Here is a 19685-nt window from a genome sequence, read left to right as displayed (position 1 = left end):
TCAATATTTATTTTGGGTGTTGTGAAAAAATATAGCTGAAACTAGAATATTTCCACATTTATTTATTTGATAAATGTAGGCTCTTAGTTGAATGCCTGACTGAATTCAATGATACAAACACCCAAAGACGATAAATCAATAATATAATGTAAAAACATGGAAATTTTAGTATCAACCATGGGCATATCTGCTGCTGTTTAAATCTCATTACTAAAATGTTGGGTGACGTCGATAATAAGCACCCTGAAAAGTCACCAATTTCCATAGTCTGTTCAAATATCATGCTAAGGTAAGAATATACGGAAATTCATTGGTGTATGGCTCCAAGACACCAGCCACTTGCTAGTTACCGGGCAAGACGGCATACCTGATACATGCTACAAAGGCCTTATGGCCATGGCTAACTCTTAATTTGTACTAATTTGTTCCACCCCTACCTCCCCTATCACTCCTTTAGTACCTCTTATACATGCCAAGTCTTGCCCTTTCCCATCTCCTTCTGGTGCCCTCCAGAGGTAGGTAGAGGAAGATCAAGGGGTTAATAAAGCATGGAGAAGGAATAGAAAAAGGCACAAAGGATAGGATACAAGAAGCAGAATGGAAGAGAACTGTGTTCTGCTTGGATGTATAGAAAGAAAACTGGAATGCATTCAGGACTGATGACTCTAAAGGTACACCAGAAGGCTGGAATTAATAAGGTCCAATACGGACTGAAAAGGAAATAAGGTCTTAGAATTGTTCATAAAAAGTGATAATTGAATGCAGTGAACTGACGAGATCACCAAGTGAAGATGTATGGATTTTAATATAGTAGGTCCTAGAACCTACAGTTGGAGGGCACCAAAAGAATATGAAAAAGGACGAGACTGGGCATGTGGATAGGAAACCAAAGAAATGATTCAGGAAGAATGTGCACACCCCCTACCACCAGCACACACACAATCTGGTACCAGGAGTGTGAGGTCTCATCATCAACATCCACACCATCTGATACAAGCAGCATGAGCACACAGCTTTTACAGCTTGCACCCACAGTCTAGTAAAGTTGGCAGGAGTTTACAGTTTCACACCATCATCCACACAATGTTCAATAGACAACAGGCATGTAAGTTCTCCAAGGGGTCTTCCTTTACAGTCATAAGCATTGGAATGTCCCAGCCATGCACAGGATCCTTGAGCACTTTTTACTAATGATATATATGGACACATATAACCTAGGTTTCAATTTTGAAAAGACAATTTTTTAAAACAGCCAAAGCAAAGCTTCCGATTGTCTAATGTGAGCTATATTTGCCAAATTCCATTTATTTATAAACATAAGCCAGTTGTAATCACAGTACGGGTCACTGATTAAACACAAATACAAGAAACTGTGCTGTGTGAAAAGGGGTGCAGGCTATCCAAACAGGCTGCAGTGTGGATAGGCTTGAAAGTTGTCACTGTTCTTTTAGTGAAAGTCACTGCACGAGTAGCCATCATGCCCTGTCAGTGACAGTTCAGCCAGTTCTTTGTTCTCACCCGCTGGTGATAGGATCCTGGAGTACTGACCTCTGCCTTCTTTGTTTTTTTTGCTTGGAAAATCCTTCTGAACCTTTATGAAAACAGTTTTACTCGATATCTTTTGGGACTGAAAGTTGTATTTTTTATGTCTACTCACTGACAAATCGTTTTTGCATTTCCAAAAGAATACCATCTCTCTCTTTGTAAAATGCCCTCCATTGAGGAGAAAAAAGGTGCAGACAGACCCCTAAAGCATCTGTATTGTTTGATTTCTGGAGTTTCATTGAACTGGTGAATATCCTTATAGAAGGACAATTAAGGACTGGCGAAAATCAGGTTACATGGCCTTCGAGACAATCAGTGAAGGAGCCAAGAATCTGCTTCCATAAGATTTAAGTGGCATAGGGGCTTCCTTTACCATAGTTCGCTCCGCCACTTAAAGAGACTCCCCTACAGGCAAGTGTAGAGAGAGTTCCTATCAAGAGAAGCACCAACTTTTCCAGTTGACTTTGAGGTCTATGATGTTGAGATTGGTGCCATACTCTGTCAAGAACAGGATTTTGAGATTGCCTTCAATATTGAGGCATCCAAGAAAATTCATGTGAAATAGTCATTGAAATCGAAGCGTTCAACATCGTAGCAGCCCTCTTCTCCAAAGGGACTACATCAAGTAGCTCACCACATGTTTCAGCAGAATAGGTTCCTAAGTTACATAGGTTAAGAGTCCCTGGCACCTCAAACTCTGAATTCTCAAGAGAGTTTTTACCATCAAGCCATACTTTACCTGGTGTAAGTCTCTTAACAGGCACAGCATCTCTGCAGCGTGTTTCATTAGCCCCTGACTCACCGATTCCTGCTTTTTCAAGACCATTTCCTTCTGCTTTTCAATCTTTCATTTTCATTGCTTTCATCTCCAACTCCCTTGCCATCCCCTTCAAATCGAAGTTCTCTGCCTGCTAGTCGGTGCTATAGGACACCAGATAGCACTCTAGAAAATGTACGCATCATTTTCATCTCATCAAGAGCTAGATGTTCGAGGTCAACATACCTCTCAGGATCTTATACCCGATCTTACTGTTCAATTAGAGAGTATTCCCATACAATTCCTGATTCTCCATCTAGTATCTCTCCCATAAACCATGTCACTGTGTTTAATCAGGTCTTGGTGAGAGGTCCCAGCAAACTGTATCATTCCTCCTCTTACAATACCTGTGTCATTCTCAAAACTCTTTACCATTTTACAGCCACAATTTCACTCCTTCTGTTTGTCTCTGGCTTCTTAGAGTCTGCAATGGAATTGTTCTTGAGTACAGCATCAGTTAGAGCTGCACCAGCAAAGAAGCAGAAGGAATATAAGTGACATAAACAGAATCCTCTAAACCATTCACTATCATGGAGTGCTCCTACATACACAATCTGCAAAGGCTTTATCCTATTGAGGAGAGTGTCACAATCTTCTGAAAATGTACATCCGATAGCCTGTCAAATCTCTTCTCTGCTGAAGCCCATGACATCTTGCATCTTCATGGTTCCTCATGCATGATTGCGGATGAATCCACCTCTACAATGTCTGGAGAATCAGTGGGGCCAACTCCCAGGCAGCTGTGAGGACAAGTTAGGTCACAGAAGTTAGAATCAAATCATTCCCTTGGTGGTGCCATGTGGAATGAAAGCCATTCCTTTTCGTCAGGATACACCTTCACAGACTATAGTGATAGATGTTTCCCTCATCGGACTGGGGAACACATAGATCATCTACAGATTTTGGGCCCACGGCAAGAAAAAGAGATGTTCAACAATCTCATGCTCCTAGAACCTACCATGGGTCCTGGCTCTCAAATCTTTTTCTTCCAGCTATCAATGGGCAGTCTCTTTTAATTCAGACAGACAACATAACAATAATGAACAAACAGGAAGGAAATCAATCCAAAATTCTGTCCTTCAAAGGTCAGGTTATCTGGGACTATTTCATTGCCAGGGATCTCCACACCACGACAGTCCATCCTGAGAGTTCTAACTTTGCAGGTAGACACCATCAGCAGGATTTTTCAAGAAAATCACAAGTGGGTGAGTAACAACAAAGTGCTATCCGATGTGTCCTGCAAATAGGGTTTTACCTAGATAGATCAGTTTGCAAAAGCAGAAAACAATAAATGTCCTAGTTATGCCTTCAGATTCTACCAATCAGACATATTTGGGAATTCCCTTTTAATAAACTGGTTGAGGAGGTTTGTTTCAGCATTTCCCTGAGTCTCCCTGATTCCAACTGTCATCATCAAATTATTAAAAGGGAAGACTCGGATGATTCTAATAGCCCTGCAATGGCTCCATCAGTTGTACTCCACAGACCTCCCACACCTCTCAGAGTCTCCAGGAAGAAGCAGCTGTACAGAGTGGATCTCCTGTTCATGTTTGGGGATCACACCCAGCTTCCCATTCTTTAATCGTTGAACTTGTCAGTCTGCTCCTAATCATGAATATTACCATTTAAACCTTCCACAAGAATGTATGGATATCGTGAAGGGGAGCTTGGTGTTCCTTTACCAGGGCTTCCTATGCTTTCAAATGAAAGGGGTTCCGTATCGGGTGTATTCAGAAGAATATATACCCAAATAGATATAAAGAGGAGGTGGTACTCCGTTATAATTAAGCCTCCCTGTTTTCCGTTTTTACTGATTTTTACAGATAAATACAGACAGAAAATCATTTATTTTCTTGTCTGTATTTATTTTTAAACGTGAAAAAAAATGAAAATTGGGTGCTTTTTGAGTGATTCTAAATACACTTTACCATGACTGCCAGGCCAATAACTGTGTGGATTGACAGGCAAGGGGGTTAAAATAAAAAACAAATTTTAGTAAAGAGGCTTAAACAGCAGTAGATATGCACAAGGCTGATACAGAAATGAGCATATTTTCATATAAGTACACTGATTTATCTTCTGTGGGCAGAGACGTTTTAAGGCATGGGCAAAGTGGGCTCTGGCCCTGGGCCCCATCTTCGTTGGGGCACCATCATTAAGCTTTCAGGACAGTCCCAGACAGTGGCATAACACAAACATGGGCTCTCCAATATCTCATAAATATTCAAAGACTTTGCATTGCATGGGAGCCCCTGAAGGACTGGGGTCCCCTTAAAGGTATGGGGCAACAAAGAGGGTTGCCCATGATGAAACCATAGTTGCTGAGGGTGGGAATGAGCTTAAAATGGATAATACATTCAGAGTTGTTCCGAGCAGGGGACCCCAAATTATGATTGGCCTCGGGCCCCCAAAATGCTTAAAATGTCCCTGTCTGTGGGTGTTCATATCACTGAATTCAAGCATGACTGCATATTTAATGGTTAAATAAATGTGGAAATATACCAGTTTCAGCTTTATTTTATCACAAAACCCATAATAAATATGGATAAATACAGATAAAGTTGACAAAAAATAAATATGGATAAATACAGACGGAAATGTCAAAAAAATAAATACCATAAAACCGGGAGCCCTAGTTATAATCCACAGATGACCAAGATGAGACTGCAGTTTCCTTGTTGAAGGAACATCTCGCAGCCATTACAGTTTATAGAAAAAGTCCTTCACATACCTATTTTTCCTGATTCCCAGTGATAAATGAGTTTTAAAAGGATTTAACAAGTCTTTCCCCCAGTAAGGAGACCCCATACCATCCAGGGGAACTTAACGTAGTTCTCTCCAAATAAGTGTTCCCTCCTTTTGAACAAATTCCTAAAGTTACCTTACAGCTTTTATCCTAGAAAGCAGGAAAGCAGTTTTCCTTGTAGCCATCACTTCTGCTCTGGTGCTGTATGGTGTCCTTGAACATAAAAAAGGTTCAGTTTCGTAGTAGTGAGGCACCTAGGCGCTCTCTGAGCCAACCCAACCCGTTTCGATCTCCATGGGGACAATTAATCTGTTAGATCTTCATCAGGGCTGATACAATTTTTTATTCAAAACAGTTGGGTGTGCCTGAAAAGGACCAATGTACAGGCATTAATGGGGATGATTTGTTTTGAAGAATATGAATTTAGAATTTCCTTTTTCGGAGCCATGTGTGCCTACCAGTTACCCCTTTATTGTAGGTCTTGATATACTGTGAACACAAAAACGAAACTCAAGCCACTAAATAATATATTGCACATACACTGTTATTTCCTTCACCACAAACACCCAATGATAACATTTAAAATGGGGCTTTTACTCAGTTGGTAGATCAATTTTCGCTGTGGAAAAAGAAGAGGCATAGAAATGACTTTCTTGAAGTTCTCCATACCTTCTTTGCCTCGCCTTATGCGGATGTCATGGAGTGACTACGCTTCCGTCTCGATGCTCGAGTATCCATAAATCTTTCCAAATGCTATGCCTTCAACTTACTATTTCCACCTGACTTCCAACGTTACAAGTTCCTGCGAGATCATGTGAGACAGGAAACTCATGGGAAATGTAGTTCTGTATGCAGCTTTAATGTGATTGAATGTATTTCCAACAACGTACATGATTACATGGGAAACATAGATCCTTCATGTACTGAGATTTTGAAAACCGATTTATCTTTACAACTCTCCGATGTATAATTTCCATATGTTATTTTGACAGAAACTCTTTTTTTCTCAATTCCTCAGTCAGTATTGCTGGCCAATACATATTCGTTAGTTAGTCCCTGATGATCAGTTCTTTAAATGGGGAAAAATAAGTGCAGGTACTCATTAAAATAGAGGTGTGGCAAATGGGCGGGGCTGGGGGCAGGGCTAACGGCAAAATATGATCATACATAATTACTTCTGTGCCAGTTGCAGCACATATTAAAACACATGAGAAATGTGTTTCTGTAAAAAAAAAAAAGATTAACTCATTACACAAAATGAAAGTCATGAGGGCACTTTAACCTGAACGGTCGCTGCACACCTGATTGACAGTGCAGGGTCTGTCTAGAGACCCTATCCTGTTAATCACAGCGTGACACAAGCCCACTCACCCCCCTGCAGTTTGGGGACATTCAAATGGGCGCTGTTGGAATCTTTGCCAGCAAATCTGCAAAAGGCTGCTTCAGCCGAATTAATGACAAGCTCCTCGGAAGCAGAGCAGCCTCTGCCCTGGAGGAGAAACCTAACCTGAGCCTGCCGTGCCGTGGATCAGGGTACCGGCACTCTCCCTGGCTACAGAGAAGTGCCGGTACTAATGGCAAAAAAATTCGGAAGTGCCGGTACTCCGTAAAGCACTGCTGACGATCCCTTAGTGATAGGATATGTGGTGTCAAATTCACAATTCCGCACTCTCATGGGAAATGTAGTTCCAGTGTTCTATACAAACAGACACATTCCTCCTTCTGATTTTATTTTGAAAAAAATAAAATGGTACGTGCAGTAGAATATTATTTGCTCATGATTCAAATGTTGTTGATCTCAGAAAATTCATTATAATAGTTCGTGAACTCCGGATGCAATATTTTGTGTTGATTGTGCACCATTTCTGTTCCTTCAATGGTTTGTGGGCATACGGAGCAGTTGCCACACTTATGATGTCCCTTATTACGCGGCAAACCAAGCAATTATATGCAGCATTGTTGGTTCCTTTGTCATTTACATATTGGAGTGTACAAACATATCTTAGATATTTTTATTAAGCTTGATCGCAAACAGTGGCTCTCCCACTGTACGGCATTTATTCTTTATCAAGTGCCAATTCTTTCTGATAATTTTTTTATTTTATTTGTATAAAAGTTATACGTTGTTCCACATACTAATCCTTCATTATTTGGTTTACTTTGTTCCTCCAACAGGGCCTTTTTTGGGATATAACATGCCCTTATTAATGATCTATGTAAGAGTTTCTTTGGGCAACCCCTAACCCTTAATTTCTCGAGGAGTTCATTTGCATGCTTGAAATAATCTTTTTATTGCAATTTCTATGAATTCTGAGAAACTGACTGTATGGCAAATTATCTTTGCGGTTGCGTTGATGAAAGCTAGAATAATGGAGAAATTAGTTCCCTTCGGTAGCCTTTTTATAAACAGTGGTAAGATTCTTACATCATGATGCTTTGAAGAAAGGTCCCAAAAATTTTGTTCTGAGTGAAATTAATTAAAAATGTAATGTTGGGGTGCGTGAGTTAATCCACTCATGAAAATGTATTAGTTCCTTTGCTGTTCCTCTCTAAATCAGTAATACATCGTCAATGTATCTTTTCCACGAAGGAATTTTCTCCCTGTATGGATTTCGGTATATACCCATTATTCCTCAGACTTTTCCTTAAAAAGCACAGCCAGTTCCAGTGTGAAGGGACATTCATCGCTGTCACCTTAATCTGAATGTAATACATGTGATTGAGTCTAAAAAATATATTTTTTAGACATTTTTTTGCCAATTGTAATATGAAACCAGTAGGGACCGGGGGGGACATGTCCTCTGATCCAGAAACTATTCCAAGATTTCCAGTGCCCTATCCGTTGGTATGTTAGTAGATAAACTTTCCACATCCATCTTTACAAAAATATCATGTTCCTCATCAAATTCCATATTTTCCAATCTTATTGATGATATCTGCTGTATCCTTTAAGTATGATTTGACCTCTTTTAAAAATGGTGTTAAGAAGTTGTCAATATACTTGGCAAGAGGCACCAGAACTGAGCTAATTCCTGATATAATTGGTCTTAACGGGGTTTGTTGGGATTCTTGAGTTTTTGACAATGAATACAATACAGGTGTCCTTGGATTACTGTTAATCAAATATGGTGCTTAATTTTTTTTAATCCATCCTTCTTGAAGTGCATTTTCGATGATAGTCTTAATCTCCACCTGAATAGCTCTTGTAGGGTTATAATCAATTTTACAGCAACGCGATGTGTTGTTCAATTGATCAATCATCTCTGCTTCATAATCCTGTTGATCTTGGACCACATTAGCACCCCTTTTATCAGCTGGTTTTATTAAAATTTCATCCATTTACTTTAAATTACGCAAGGCCTCCAATTCAGATTTAGGGCTGATTTAGATGTTGGTGGACGGGTTACTCCGTCACAATGGTGAAGGATATCTTGTCTGCGAACTATAAATCCCATTATATCCAATGGGATTTATATTTCAGCAGACGGCATATCCATCACCGTGGTGACTGAGTAACCTCTCCGCAACCATCTAAATCAGGCCCGTTGATACGTTAAATTGAATATACTTCTTAGTTGCTTCCAATTTGTCTACTTCCTTGAAGACATTTTTTTCAAATACTGTGATCTCTATTGGTTGGGGGGCAAAATCTCAATGGTTTCCTTAGGCGCATAAAGCTTGTGTCATCGGTGTTATCAGAGAAATCATGATGTCTAATTTTGTGAAAAATTGAATTAATTCCATTCTGACCTGTGTGAAATCAGTGTGTTGGATCGGGACAAATGATACACCTTTCTCAAGAATCTTTATTACTTGAGCATCCAAGGTTCTGCTTGAAACCCAACCAAAAGCACAGGGTAGAACTCGTCTTTAACATTGATTTACATTCTAAGCTTAGGCTGCCATATTGTCAGTTTCCAGCAGGGTCTCTACTATGGCAATGCAAAAAATCAAGGCAGCTGCATTGGAGGCTAGCATAGGAGATGGTCAGATTTCCACTACAAGCACCAAATGTTGCCACAAGACAGGGGAAACTGTCCCTTTACCTGGGGTGGGAAAATGATTCCATCTCACTGGCCTCATGTAGATGATTGTCTTATTGTTTTTCCTTAAAGAACTGAACCCTGGTATTCATAAAAGCCAAATTAGCGGCTGGCACCTCTCTTTACCTCTCAAAGTGAATGTGGGAATTTTCCCTTAGAACATGCTGGTTTTTGGAGCCACACGTTTTACCAATCATTTGGGTGAACCCCCATTTGATTGGCTGTTGAACATCTAAGTAACTGAAAGCTCTTTACTTGGAGAACCCACCTACTTCACGTCTTCTCATCTGCTTATTTGTAGTGGTAAGCTACCCCCTGTGTGGTACTTACAACCTTGATTTGGTAGTCATAATCTTCTGATGACTTGTTTACTTTCCATGGTAAACAAGACAGGCCTCACTGCCGCGTTCAATACATAATTATGTGGTGGCCATCCAACATTTCTCAGGGACCTCTTCTTGGCAACCCTCAATCATATAGCTATTCAATAAAATTATCATCGGAAAAACTTTATTTCGGCCAACCTAGGCCCTACAATCACAATAAAAAAGCTACATTACATTTGATGAAAAACGGGGGCTAAAAAATAACATTTCATTCATAGCATCATCATAAACATTGACCTCTAAAAACACCAGCCAGGAGAATAAAAACGAATATTGAGGTCAAAATCCATTATCATTTCAATTGTCCATCTTGATAGCACTACTCATCCATATTATTGTTTAAGTGAAACGATGATGACATGCTTATGCATCATGCGGCCACTCTAGGGAGTCACAGCTCCATTTTCCTTCTGTCTCAGGCCGGAGCCCCACATTTTTGGTTACTTAAAACAGTCATAAAGTGCTCATGCCTCATATAGACAGACTACAAAAGTGCTTGTTCGCGGATAGATCACATGTTTACCCAGATGCTGGGATTGGAACAGATAGCGGAGGTGACACACTTGCCCAGGGGAATCTCGGACCACTCCCCAATAATGCTCACATACTCATCAGACATCCCGGGCAGGCGAAGGCTCTTCCCGATCTACCCACATTATTTAGCAATTAAAGAGATCAAGAAAACGTTGGTCACCACCACGAAACAATACTTTAGTGAGAATGAACACACGGTGGAGTCGCCAGCGGCACTCTGGGAAGCCTATAAGGCGGTCCTGCGGGGCCAGGCCATTTCCTCAGTGTCGCACCACAAGAAGCGCCAGCGCCAACAACTCCACACGCTAGAGGAGAACATGCAAAGGGCAGAGGCGGACTACGCCGCCGACGCTACGGAGGCGGCAACACATGGGCTACAGCTGGCGCAACAAGAATACAAGACATTTGTATGGGAGGAGGCAAAATCTAGACTACAGACCACAAGGCACACAGTATACGAACAGGGGGACAAAGCGGGGAAGCTACTGGCCTGGTTAGATAAAAAAGACAAAGCTAGTAGGTGGATAGCAGAGCTTGCCACGCAACACGGCGCGCCAATCACAGACCCCCAGGCCATTGTAGAGGAACTGGCGGCACATTATGAACGCATATACACGCCGACCGCAACGGCCACTGTGGAAGAAAACAGAGCCTTCCTGCACGACATCCAAATGCCAAAGTTGGCTCAAACAGCAGTGCAGGCGCTTGAGGCGGACATTACGCAGGAAGAAACGACTCAGGCCATACTCGCACTCCACACGGGCAAGGCTCTGGGGCCTAATGGTATCCCAGTGGAGCTCTTCCGACACCTGGTCACGGTCTTAACACCCCACCTCTTGAACATGTATAATGACAGCTTAGAAAGGGGAGAGCTTCCCAGGGACCAGCGCTTGGCTACGATAGTAGCAATACACAAGCCCGGGAAACCGCCAAACAGTTGCATGTCCTACCGGCCCATATTCCTGATCAACGCAGAAGCAAAGATACTGGCCAAAGTGCTAGCGAGGCGGCTCCAGCCTTGTCTGGGGTCGGTGGTTCACCCGGATCAATCGGGGTTTCTGCCGCATCGGAACACGGCGCTGAACCTGAGGCGAGTGCATAGTGTCATGGCGCGCAAATCCCTCATCCAAGAGGACGCCATAATTCTCTCCCTGGACGCGCAAATGGCGTTCGATATGGTGGAATGGCTGTTTTTATTCGCAGTGCTGCACCACTTGGGTTTCGGTCCCAAATTCATAAAATGGGTGGAACTGCTGTACACGAAACCCATGGCGCAGGTGGTGGCCAATGGGAGGATCTCGGGCACCTTTCCTCTGGCTAAGGGGACTCGGCAGGGCTGTCCATTATCGCCGCTTCTATTCGCACTAGTGCTGGAACCCTTGGCGGCGTGGATACGGCAAGACCAAGTAATCCGTGGGCTTAAATGGGCGCCGGGGTGGGAAGACAGAATATCGCTCTACGCGGACGACATACTCCTCTATCTGGCCTCACCGGCCCGATCCCTCAATTGCCTCATGGATATTTGTGTGCCGTTCGGCCGGGTTTCAGGGTATACCATAAACTGGGAAAAATCACATATTTATATACCCTCAGGTGTTAGGCCTCGACTCCCACGTAACTGTGCTGCTAAGATAGTGACTGATGGATTCATGTATTTGGGCATCCACATCACGGCGCAGGAATCCCAATTCATAGCCGAAAACCTCAAAAAACCGCTGGAGCGACTCCGCAGGGATGTGCAGTGCTGGCGGTCTCTGCCGCTCACCCTATTGGGCAGGGCAGCCCTCTTTAAAATGATGGCGCTCCCGAGATTTCTGTACGCCCTACAAAATACACCATTCCCGATAGCCCCAGCATACTTTAGGGAAGTGAATAGTGAACTCAGCAAGCTGCTGTGGGATGGCAAGGCGACGCGTATAGCGATGCACAAACTAGTGAAAGGCTGGTATGATGGAGGGATAGCGCTCCCACACATTAAGATATATTACTGGGCCTCACACCTGGTGGTAATCAACCAATGGCTTCATGCTGATCAGGGAGACCCGGCCTACCGTATGGATAGGCATCTGCTGGGGGCGGATAACCTTATGGGAGTGCTCTACAATAGGAATCAACACAAGCATCTTATGGGCCCTACAGCTCACACAATTAAGATCTGGCACGCAGTGCAGAAGGAGATGCGATGGGAGGGAGTCATCACGCAGGCGACACCACTCTGGGACACCAATAAACTGGGAAGGCTAAGGAACACGAAGGGGTTCAAACAATGGGACTTGATCGGTATCTCAAGGGTGGGGGACGTGTGGAAAAAGGGGAACCCCGTCCCATTCGAGCAGTTGCAGCGGAGCTATGGGATGGCTGACACTGAGGCGTTTCGCTACTTACAAATAAGGCATGCCCTCACAGCACTTATACCACAAGGCACAAAACTTCCAGAATCCACACCCCTTGAGGACAGGCTCCTTACTGATCATATGACGAAGAAAGCCATCTCACTCACATACAAAAAAATCGTAAACAACCAACCAGACCCAACACGAGCCCTAAAAGATTAATGGGAGACCGACGTGGGGGAGCTGGATGAGACAGATTGGCAGGACGCGCTGGCATCGCCACGAGAAGTGGCGATCTCAGCCAGATTTAAATTAATACAACTGAAGATACTGCACCGTACCTACTATACCAGGACACTACTATATAAACTACACAGAGCCGACACACCACTTTGCGTCCGACAGTGTGGGGAGCCAGGCACGTTCTGGCACATATTATGGCAATGTGTAGACATCCAGAAATATTGGAAAGCAGTCATGCGTACAATTGCGCAAGTCACAGGGGCAACATTGGTCCCTGAACCAAGGGGGTGTATCTTGAACATCTGGGAGGAAGCGGACATTACGCAGACAGTGCAAACATGGGTAGCACTAGGGATGGCCTTGGCAAAAAGAGACATTGCGCAACAGTGGGGAGCCAGGCAGGCCCCGACCCTCCAAAAATGGTGTAATGGAATGGACGAACTAATGGTAACTGAGAAATCGGTCTATGTACACAGAAGATGCCCCAAAAAATGGACTAAGATATGGGGGAAGTGGAATGACTATCGAGGAAACATTTGTGACCCCCCGCAGGATGAATCCCTGTCAGATGATTCAGACTAACTGGGGGTGTGTGGGGAAGCAAGACATGAGATGTTGGACATGGTGGAGGAGGAGGGTGCTGGGGTCCTGAGGAGACCGAATGGGACCCTTAGCGCTCGGCAAAGGCTGACACAAGCAAACTGTGATGTACTTGATAAAGCACGATGTGGTATTGCAGTACTGATTGACAATGGAAATGTTAATAAAAAGAGTTTAAAAAAAAAAAAAGTGCTTGTGCATCCTGCGGGGAATCTTAGAGATTAATACAATATCTAAAATATTGAATTCATAAGGGGCCCAGAGGTAGGCGGAGAGTGGCTATAATCTAACCTAGCATCAATAGACAATCGTGCAAAGCAATAATGATCAATATCTATTCTAAGCAATGTAGTTAAAAAGTTTTCTTAAAACAGTTATAAAATATTTGCTTACAATTTACAAAAATGCCAATGAGGAACTAGAAAGTGGGTCCCTTATAGCAAATATGATACAGTGTGTTGTCCCATACTAGGGAGATGACTTTAAAATGGCACTACGAACACACCACATTTAGAGTAGAAAACGTGAGACAGAAAACACAATAGGTGGGTGTGTGTCATATTTCAATAACCTGTATGCCTCACTGCAGTGTCTAACTCCAAGATTTCTGCAAATCTGACGGAGCAAAGGCGTCCTTGCGTTTTTGTACCCTTGGCATCTGTCTCCTCTATATTGCTACAAGCTGGGCAACCCCGATCAGATATGGCCGCCCATTTATTAGTAAATGCACACAATTGTAACACCCCGTGTCTAAACTGAAGGTATAATTTTTGGGCCAATAGTGGCTGGATATCATTCAAGGCAGGTTCTAGTCTATATTGGTCTATACCTTGTAGAAACTCGAGTGTTAGGCAACCCACTGAGGAATTCCCTGTGGCCTGAATTCGTTTGTACTCCCTATAGCTCTCTACTAAGGTGTTCCTGGGTGTAGCAAGGCAAGTTTCTTCTGTATTGGCCCACAGGTTGCCTCTCCCTATTGCAACACAGATGATCCTAATATGTACCAACCAGGCTAATTTACCCGCACCCTGAAGCCTCAGCACTTCACTCAGCTCTTCTCTGTAGGCTGACAGTTGAGGGGTGCTCGACAAACTGTTCCAAAATAAAAGGGGTGTGAGGGCTGCTTCATCAAAAATTGGTCTAAGCCCCAGGTCCATTCTGAGTGGTATAAGAGGGGAGCTGGGAGAAACTCCAAGGAGTTGCCTAGCAAAAGAGTTCTCCGAGTTTGTCAATGAGCTCAGGGGGCGAAGGTCCCAGATTTCGGCACCTTACAGTGCCGCGCCCCTATCCTGTGCTATGTAAATGTCAACTGCCAGGCTTAGGATTTTTGGGAACAGCTCCTATATACCTTAGTTAGCCCCCCCATCGATTGTGCTAGCTTTAGGTTTGCCCTCTGGATTTGCGCTCCCCAATCAAGATTTTCTGTAATCATGATGCCAAGATACTCAAAAATGGAGACCCTCTCTAGTGGTTTTCGGTCTAGGCAGGGATTTGGACGAGTGCTAGTACTTGCATTGAAGATCTTACATTTCGTTTTTTGTAAGTTGATATCCAGGCCTCGGTTTCTGCAGAAAGAACTAAAATTGTTAAGGACCTTCTGGATTCCCATAGGTGATTTAGACAGAAGGAGGGTATCATCCGTGAACATCATCGCATGGAATTTTGTGCTTCGTGAGTTTTGGAGCATCAATGTCTAGCTCTGAGGTTAGTGACTCAACCAGGCCGTTAATAAAAAGACAGAAGAGTGATCGGGCGAAGATGCAACCTTGGCATACACCTCTTTCTACCGGGCATACACCTCTTTCTACCGGCAACAGGGCAGTCAGATCACCATTTTTCCCTTGCCTGGTTTGGGCAAAATTTCCTTGGTGGAGGCATTCCAACAAATGACAGAGATAGGGTGGGACGCCCAAGTCCAACAGAAGTGTCCACAACCTCCTTCTAGGAACCAGATCAAATGCGGACTTAAGGTCCACAAAGATCAGGTAGAGGCTGCCACCCTCTAGAATTACACACTTCCAATATAACATTTGGAGCCTAAAGATTTGATCAATTGTTGAAATCTTAGCTCTAAACCCATCTTGGAGGGGGCTGAGTACCTTGTGCTCATCCATCCAGCTCTATAGCCGCCCAAGAGGGACACGTGCAAATACTTTTTGGCTTACGTCAATTAAACTAATTGGACAGTAATTTGTTGGTAGAAGTGGCAATCCCTTTTTTAAAATGGGGATAATTTCAGCCCCAGCCCAGGTGGTGGGTATCGCCAGTCCATGAAGTATGGCATTGAACAAGGAGCACAGGTATGGGATCCAAATGGTAGGTCCGGAGTGGAAGAGATCACCTGGGATCTTCTCAAGCCCCGGGGCCTTAAAGGGTAGAATCTTGTTTACTGCCTCTTATATCTCTTTTAGGGTGATAGCTAGGGCGTTTAACTCGTGTGACATAGAGGTGGTGCCTACTGGAGCGTCTGCGCCCACCTCCCTCACATATAGTGATTGAAAATGTGCCCTCCTGGATTCTATTGCGCTTTTGGATGCCTGTGATCCCATGTTCACAGTATTCCAAAAAGTTCACATGCCGTGCGCACCTATGGCCTTGTTCAGGGTGTCCCATTTCTCATTTTCCCAACCCTTTTTTTGCTTGTAAGATGGCTTTACTATGTAGCACCCTTTTCTCTCTGATCAGGGGCTTATCATTTTCTTTGATCACGGCAATAAGATCTGACTTAGTCTAGCGGCAGCTTGCATTATACCAGGAGTGTCTTGATCTTCCAACCCCTTTTATTCTTTAATTGGGTTGAATATATTGGCCAGGCTGTTTACTAGGTTTTGATGGTTATTAGCAATTTCAGAACGGGAGTTTGGGATCCCATCAGTCCCAGTTAAATGTTCAGCTGTTAAAAGAAAGGGAATGGATGTTTGATCTACTATAGCCATCTTTGCTTCAGATTGGCAAAAATCACCCAGCGCACTCTCCTCCTGCAGTTGCTCAGTTTTAACTTGTGATCTGCTGTTGATGGTACTGCAGATACATTCTTGTCACAAGGTGAGATTTTCTCTAAAATAAGAACGTTGTGGTCACTATCCGTGCGGGGCATAATGTTGAAATCTAGCACCCTGTGCCATGATTTAGAGTCTACCAAGATGTAATCTATGATAGATGTTTGCCCTGATCTATTGAAGGTATGGTGCCCTGGTGTATCTGATTTGGTCCTGCCATTACATGCTCGCAGGGAGTGTTTGAGTGTAAGAGTATTCATCTGCAGCACTAGTGGGGACCATGCACGTGCTGGTGGGATATCTGACTCCGGGATAGCCCAGTGGAGATCTTCATCACTTGGGTTGTCAGTGATCCATCCATTCAGTGGTTCATACTGACAATTAAAATCCCCGCCCATTATAACCCAAAAGTATTCAGGGATTGATGGAAGAAAAAGTTGATCAAGAGTTGGTGACTCTGAGCCATAGCGGACTGGTCGGGAGAAGACATTAATCAAAGCGATTCTAATCTTTCTGGGGAATGTTAGAAAAATACAAAGAATATTCCGAGATGATGTCTCTATCTGTTTGGGGACACATCCCAAGTGCACACCAACCCAGGTACATAATTCCCCTGATGGCCTTCCCCTGCCCGTACTGGATGCTATTATGCTAAATGTGGCATAGCCCTCTCTGTGTGTGTCCTTCCTAGCCCAGGTTTCCTGGAACATGCAGATCTCATGATGATCAATGAAAGAACCCCAATCTGGATTGTCCAGTTTGGGGGCGAGACCTGCTATTTTCCACAAGAGGCATTTTCACCCTTACGAACCTCAGGATTTAAGAGGCGATCACCCTGTTTTGCTGATGGGCTTTGAGTTGTTGGGCTTATCGCCTTCAGCCTAGCTAGGTGTGGGCATTTACTGGTAGCGGGGAGGTCAGTAGTGTTGTGTGTATTGTTTACAATCACAAACTGTTGTACTAACGATGACCATGGGGTCTCCATGGGGTAATCAGGTGTATTTTGGGTGATAGCAACCACCTTCCCTCCTTTGTTTTCTGCTCCTCTCTACACCCTTTTTTTCACCTTGCAACTGCCCTAGATCCATCAGCTCCTGACAAGGTGTACCCCTCCAGTTTTCCCCTATTAGGACGGAATTCCTATGTGGGAACTCCCTACACACGGGTCAATCCACCAGTTCCAGTGCTTCGAATCTGTTTGTAAGTGAGAGATTGTAGGGTAGTGGGCTAGAGTGGTGTGTGCCCCTAATGGGACGTCGCTTGGTCTGTTCCCACATCCCCCTCTCAGGACCATCCTGGCTTGTACATACCGGTATAGTACTAGGGGGGTAAAAATAACCCAGCGGGAAAGACCATATGCCCCTCCCCCCACCCCGCATTCTATGATCCCCTCTAAGACTGTTTGGACTATGTTTGGCGACCTGAAATTGATCACAACACAGTCGCCTGTGGCATTTTTCGACCTCCAGCCTACCCATCCCACCCTGCGGGTCATTGAGTTCTTATATGAAAAATTACGATGCCTGGCCAGCCAGAAAATGCATTTGTTTTTAAGTGCCGAATGTAATTCCCTAACACCCTTGTTCAGCCCTGGAACACCAGTTAGGATTATTACATATGGAGCTGAGGGAGGTGGGAGATTAATAAATGGCAAGTCTGAGCTTGCTTCAACACCTCCCAAGCATTGAGTGGAATTTACTCCAGCTTTAGGTCTTGTCCCCTGTGGAAAATGTTCATGTACCTGAGTCATACGGTCTCTTCCTGTCATTTGGTCCTGGGTTTGTCCCTGTCTGACAGGAGAATCATTAGTCCTTGACCTAGCTTGATGACTCGACTGGTTTTTCCCTCCCTCCTGGCCAGTATAATTTATGGTAGGGTTAGGAGGCATAGCTGTAAGTGTTGAATACTCTATCGTGGTGACGGGAGGGTCTTGGTGCGCAGCTAGATGTCTGGAAGGCTCATTCCCCGTTACACGAGCCTCGGACTTACCCGCCCATATTTTATCCGAAGACACAAGCTTGTCTACCCTTTCCAGCAGGATGTTAAGTTTGTCCTTTACAATGGCCCTCATTTTGGCCTGCATATCCTTGACCAGTGTATGTACCCAGGATTGATGTGTCAGGCCTTCCTGCAACGCAGGCCCCATCTCCATTGCTCCGAGATTGTCAGGCACCAGACGTTCTGTTGAGGGCTTCTTGCGTCTAGACCCAATGTTTACCGTTGCCTTTTGTTTACTCATTCGAGGTAATACCGAGCGAGTTTGTTCCGTGATCACTTTGGGGCCAGGTGACTTGCAAACCTTGTTTTGTGGGTTTGAGTGGTGGGTAGGCGAGTCTAAGGCCAGAGCTGGCGAGGCGGGTGGGTCATTCTGGTTGTGGAGAGGTGCCACAAGATCTGAGCCTAGTGATAAGCGCTTTCTGTTAGTTCGATTTCTGTTGCCAGGGCACCTATTGCCCTTTGGAGCATCCTATCAATGGGGGTTTGCTGATGGGGCGTTGCGCTTTGGGGGATTTGAGTTGGGATTTGCCCTCAACAGTGTGTTTCCCCATTATTTTAAATACGCCGTTAGAAATTAGCTTGTAGCAAATATTTAGCCCCGCCTAGCCTCAACCAGAGCTTCACTCCAGGAAGTTAAAAGAGCCACCATTCTATAATCGACAATAATGTCAGGAGGCCCCATCTCCACACAAGCAATACAGTCAATACAATCAGGACTCTATAAGATGATATATCACAAACAACTCGGACCTTAGCTCCAGTGCACCGGGAGTCCAGCCTTAGGGAACTCGCCCAGCCTCTTCCGGGCTCTGACGGGCGCAGACGGGCCGGGCTCGCCCGCACTCGTCCTGCACTGCTTGAGCCCGCGGCCGTTTTTGTAGCGCCTCCAGACGCTACACAATGCCGCTGGCGGCTACGTGCCGCGAGGTAGGCAAGGAAGGCTGGTTTATGGAGTCCGGCAGCGAGAACAGCAGGCGGTGCAGGAGCCTGCGGCCGTTTTTGTAGCGCCTCCTGGCGCTACACAATGACGCTGGCGACTACGCTCCGCGAGGTAGGCGGCAGGCAGCAAGGAAGAGCGGGTCCCGCGCTGCAGGAGCCCGCGGACGTTTTTGTAGCGCCTCCTGGTGCCACACAATGACGCTGGCGGCTACGTGCCCCGAGGTAGGCAAGGAAGGCTGGTTGGTTGATGGAGTCCATACCAAAGGGGATGATGGACGGAGCATTTGAGCAAATCAAACACTCACCCCCAGTCAACTGATCTGGGTTTAATCCATCATCATTCTTTAGCTCACTCCACCACGCCAGTTCAGACATGGCCATATGCAAATCAGTCTGACCCTGTGCCTCATGGGAACAGTCCAGCCCGAACTGCCAAGCCATGTCTTCCCTGGACTGGAAACAAGCATCCTGGGACCGGTTTCGGGTTCATAACCCTCGTCAG

General features: G+C 44.5%; 1 protein-coding gene across 1 annotated transcript in view; it reads left to right on the top strand.

Moving 5' to 3' along the window:
• Positions 1-19685, top strand: part of LKAAEAR1 (LKAAEAR motif containing 1) — a 128432-nt gene that overhangs the window by 66282 nt on the left and 42465 nt on the right. The gene's annotated exons all lie outside the window — the stretch shown is intronic.

The sequence above is a fragment of the Triturus cristatus genome, chromosome 7, assembly GCF_964204655.1.
Source record: "Triturus cristatus chromosome 7, aTriCri1.1, whole genome shotgun sequence".
Classification (NCBI taxonomy): Eukaryota; Metazoa; Chordata; class Amphibia; order Caudata; family Salamandridae; genus Triturus; species Triturus cristatus.
Note: the sequence above shows the minus strand (reverse complement) of the source record. Positions and strands in the feature narration are given on the sequence as shown.